Raw genomic sequence first — 5,380 nt, 5'->3', positions numbered from 1 at the left:
AGACAGAAATGGGGAAGAGCCTCATTCAGGGTCAGTGGGAGTGTTAAGGGACATCATTAATCAGTTCGACCTAGTGGATGTTTGGAGAACTAAACATCCAAACACAAGACAGTAGACGGGTGAAGGTTTTTGGGGCTAGGGTGAGTGCAGCCCGACTTGATCGGTTTTACATGTCTAGGAATCGGAGCAATATGCTGCTGGGCGCTACCGTTCTCCCGGTGGGGTTTTCGGATCATCACATAACCATGGCTCGGCTGTCTATTTCACCAGGGCCCCGGCAGGCATCTTATTGGAAGTTCAATGTAAAGCTCTTACAAGATGCCACTTTTTGCTCAGGTTTCCAGACCTTTTGGGAAAGGTGGGGGCAGCGAAGAGAGGAGTATGAGTCTCTGAGTCAATGGTGGGATGTGGGGAAAGTCCAAATTCGGCTTTTCTGGCAACAGTACACAGCTCTCTCATCCTCAGAGGCTAGGAGAGTATTGGGGGAACTAGAGTGTTGTATTAGTGAGATAGAGGTAGAGATGGTGGGGCAAGGCAATGTAGGCCTCCAGGCTAATTTAGCCGAATTGCGTAGGGACCTGGGCAGTTTTTTCCAGGTTAAAGCAAAGAGAGCACTTATAAGAGCTAGGTTCTCCATGCTCAAGGAGATGGATGCTCCCAGCTCCTTCTTCTTTGGTTTGGAAAGACAGAGCGGTGAAGCCAAGGGTATGCGTTGTCTACGGCTGTCTGATGGGTGGGTGACCTCTGTGGTGGGGGAGATGCGGGAGCGGACTGTGGAGTTTTATACTGAATTGTATAGGGCAGAACTGTGTGATCCTATGTGTGCTCATGTGTTGTTTGCAGAACTCCCTAAGCTCTCTCTGGCACAGAGGGATGAAATGGACATTCCTCTGTTGTCCCAGGAACTGGCAGAGGCCGTAACCCAGATGTCCCCCAGTCGTGCAACGGGGGTCGATGAACTTCCAGTGGAGTTTTATAAAAAATGCTGGGGAATAATTGGACAGGATTTCTTTTGTGTGTTGCGTGAATGCGTCGAGGTAGGAGAGTTGCCGATGAGCTGCCGTCGGGTGGTTCTGACTCTCCTGCCCAAAAAAAGGGACTTGTGTGAACTTAAGAACTGGAGGCCTGTGGCATTACTCTGTGCGGACTACAAGATATTTGCCAAAGTCCTCTCTAACAGACTGAAGTCCCATCTGGACTCTAGTACATAAGGACCAAACATATTGACGCTCAATCACGGACAACTTGTTCTTAATTAGGGACATGTTGGACTTGTCGATAGGTTCTAATGTGAACTTTGGACTGGTCTCTTTAGATCAAGAGAAGGCTTTTGATAGAGTGGACCATGAGTATCTGTTTAATGTGATGTTTGGGTTTGGGAAGAGTTTTTTGACATGTGTGAAGCTGTTGTATGCTGGGGCGTCATGTATGATCAAGGTGGGAGGGGGGCTCAGTAGGCCAGTCTGGGTGAGATGGGGCATTAGACAAGGATGCCCTCTATCTGGGAAGTTATACACATTAGCCATTGAGCCTTTTTTAGGACTGCTACGCAGGAGACTGCAGGGAGTGTGCTGGACAGGAATGGATGTGGTGACAGGCATAGCAGTGTCAGCATATGCAGATGATGTTTCTGTGATGGTCAGGGATGATCAGGATATGCAGGCACTAGAGACCAGTCTGAAGGTGTACGAGGGAGCTTCATTAGCTAATAAACTGGGGCAAGAGCAAAGCTCTGTTATGGGGGGATAGGGATCCTCCTCTAATTCCAGGGGGTTTGCAGTGGGGTTGTGAAGGGCTTAAAGTGATGGGGGTGTAGCTGGGCTCGGAGAAGTGGGTAAGGAAGAACTGGGAGTTGTTGTCACAGGCAGTGGTGACAAGACTGGCCAGGTGGTGGTTCCTGTCCCAAGTGTCATAGAGGGAGGGTGCTGATAATTAACAACCTGGTAGCATCTTCCCTGTGGCATAAACTGGCTGTCCTCAACCCCCCCCGCCGGTCTCCTCGCAGACCTGCAACGCAAGCTGGTGGACTTCTTCTGGTCGGGCCATCACTGGCTGAGGGCGACAGTGTTGTACATGACCGTTCACGAAGGAGGACAGGGCCTGGTGGAACTGGAGAGCAGAATGGCTGCTTTCAGGCTATCATGCTGATGTTGGCTGGAGGGAACCAGCATGCGTGCTGCTGAGGAGAGCTGGCGGATTAGGGTTGGACCGGCAGCTGTTCCTCATGAAGTTGGAGAGGCTGAGTACAGCAGGTCTCTCAGATTTTTACTCTGCAATGCTGAGGGCCTGGCAGCTGCTAAGGCCCATACAAGAAGGGGGTGTGGAGCCTATCTTCCACAACCCAGCCATCCCTTTAAAATCGGTTCAGTCAGCCACCCTGCAGAGGCAACTGATGGCAGGGGGTTTACAAAGGTTGGGTGACCTGAGACTGCTGGGAGAGGAGGGGTGGAAAACCCAGAAAGTCCTGGCACAACAAACAGGAATAACGTCTCTTAGGCTGCTGGAGAGATTCCTGGGGGAGGTCCGGGAGGCACTGTCTGAGCCGGTAAGAGGGATGTTTGAGTGGCCAACGGGGTAGGGGCCACCAATGTTTCCGCCTCTGCAAGTGATGGCAGAGACTGAGGACTGGCAAGGGGGAGGACTTGTTAGATTTTAACACTCCGAGCCTGGGGGAGTTTGAGGGGGTGGGAGGTAAAGCCCTCTACAATCTCTGCGTTAAGGTTAGGAACATTAGAAGCCTAACAGGAGAGAAGGCACATCAGTGACAGGGGGTATGTGGGGCGGAGAGTATGGTGGGTTTTAGATAGAGGAGGCTCTACAAACCCCCAGTACCAAAGAGGTCAGGGGACCTCCAGGGGAGGGTTCTTCATGGAGCCCTGGCCACTAACAGCTGGTTGGCACGGGTTGAACCCGGGAGTCGGGCAGGGGTGTCTTTTCTGTAAAATGAAAGAAACTGTGATTCATGTGTTTTCTGTGTGCATCAGGTTAATGCCTTTAATGTCTCTGTTGGAATGTCTGTGTGAGAGGTTGGGGGTTGTTTTTACTGTTGAGATGTTCATAATGGGATACAGGTATTCGAGCATGGAGAAAGGCAAATGTGTTTTGTTGAACTTTCTGTTTGCTCAGGCAAAGTTAGCTATTTGGCTAACGAGGAACAGGGTCAAAGGTGGGGGGGATAACAGACTCTTTACTATTGTTTAATGGGATGGTCTCTGCGCGCCTTAGGGTTGAGTTTGTGTTCTATAAAATATAAAATGTGTAGAGATGTTTGAGGAGATATGGTGTGTTGGGGGGGCTGTCTGTATAGCGGGGAAGATGTTTTGGATATACAGTTATAGGAGTGGGTATTGTGATGTTGGTTTGGATCATGTGTTAGTTAGAAAGGTGAGTATGGTAAATGTATTCAGTACAGGATATATTTTTGTTTTTGTATTTTTAAGGGGTGGGTGAGTTTTAAATGAAATGAGTTTGTTTAAGTAAAGAAAGACCAAAAGTTTTTTTAAAGCTCTCTCCTCTCCTCTCCTCTCTCTCCCTTCCACCTTTCCCAACACCAAAACATTCTCTTCTTTCACTCAAAGCTTTGTCACCTAATGTCACGGTTTGGGTGTGTATACCCCCGGCTGCTATGGAAACAGATTGACAGTAACAAGCTTCATGTAAATCCTAATATAATACACTGAACAAATTGCTAGAGCAAATAAACCTATTATCTCAGCAGGGGATCCCAGCCTCAGAAATCTGTTTATAAATAAATAAATGCAACATTGTCGTTATGCCACTAAATAATGTAGCATAAATAGCTGAGAGCCTCGGTGACAGAAAATAAAATGCTTAGCCTATTAGGGAAAGATGGCAGGTGTGGAAGGTACATGTTGGGTCGATGTTTGAGTCACCAATGAGGATATCAAGGGCCTTTTCTCAATTGGATTTGCTCAACTGTGTCCTCTCACCTCCATCCTCTCTCGCCTCCTTTTGAAAAAGGTGAAAGGTAAGCTTTTTATTTTATTCTACCTTTGTTTAACCAGGTAGGCCAGTTGAGAACAAGTTCTCATTTACAACTGCGACCTGGCCAAGATAAAGCAAAGCAGTGTGACAAAAACAACAACACAGTTACACATAAACAAGCGTAGAGTCAATAACACAATAGAACAATCTATGTACAGTGTGTGCAAATGTAGAAGAGTAGGGAGGTAAGGATATAAATAGGCCATAGAGGTGAAATATTTACAACTTAGCATTAACACTGAAGTGATAGATGTGCAAGTGGAGATACTGATATGCAAAAGAGCAAGAGGGTAAGTAATATTATCGGGATAAGGTAGTTGGGTGTGCTATTTACAGATTGGCTGTGTACAGGAACAGTGATCGGTAAGCTGCTCTGACAGCTGATGCTTAAAGTTAAAGAGGGAGATATAAGTCTCCAGCTTCAGAGATTTTTGCAATTCGTTCCAGTCATTGGCAGCAAAGAACTGGAAGGAAAGGCAGCCAAAGGAAGTGTTGGCTTTGGAGATGACCAGTGAAATATACCTGCTGGAGTCTTATAGATGACCTGGAGCCAGTGGGTTTGGCAATGAATATGTAGTGAGGGCCAGCTAACGAGAGCATACAGGTCGCAGTGGTGGGTAGTATATGGGGCTTTGGTGACAAAACGGATGGCACTCTGATAGACTACATCCAATTTGCTGAGTAGAGTGTTGGAGGCTATTTTGTAAATGACGTCGTCGAAGTAAATGATCGGTAGGATAGTCAGTTTTACGAGGGTATGTTTGGCAGCATGAATGAAGGAGGCTTTTTTTGCAAAATAGGAAGCTGATTTAATTTTGGATTTGAGATGCTTAATGTGAGTGTGGAAGGAGAGTTTACAGTCTAACCAGACACCTAGGTGTTTGTAGTTGTCCACATATTCTAAGTCAGAACAGTCCAGAGTAGTGATGCAAGTCGGGCGGGAGGGTGCAGGCAGCAATCTGTTGAAATGCATGCACTTAGTTTTACTTGCATTTAAAAGCAGTTGGAGGCCATGGAAGGAGTGTTGTATGGCGTTGAATCTCGTTTGGAGGTTCGTTAGCACAGTGTCCAAATAAGGGCCAGATGTATACAGAATGGTGTCTTCTGCATAGAGGTAGATCAGAGAATCGCCAACAGCAAGAGCGACATCAATGATAAATACAGAGAAAAGAGTCAGCCTGAGAATTGAATCCTGTGGCACCCCATAGAGACTGCCAGAGGTACGGACAACAGGCCCTCCGATTTGACACACTGACCTCTATCTGAGAAGTAGTTGATGAGTCTGTTGAGTCTGCCGATAACAATGCAGTGATTGACAGAGTCAAAAGCCTTGGCCAGGTCGATGAAGACAGCTGCACAGTACTGTTTTTTATCG

This window comes from Oncorhynchus nerka, linkage group LG20, assembly GCF_034236695.1.
Source record: "Oncorhynchus nerka isolate Pitt River linkage group LG20, Oner_Uvic_2.0, whole genome shotgun sequence".
In the NCBI taxonomy this organism is placed as follows: Eukaryota; Metazoa; Chordata; class Actinopteri; order Salmoniformes; family Salmonidae; genus Oncorhynchus; species Oncorhynchus nerka.
Note: the sequence above shows the minus strand (reverse complement) of the source record.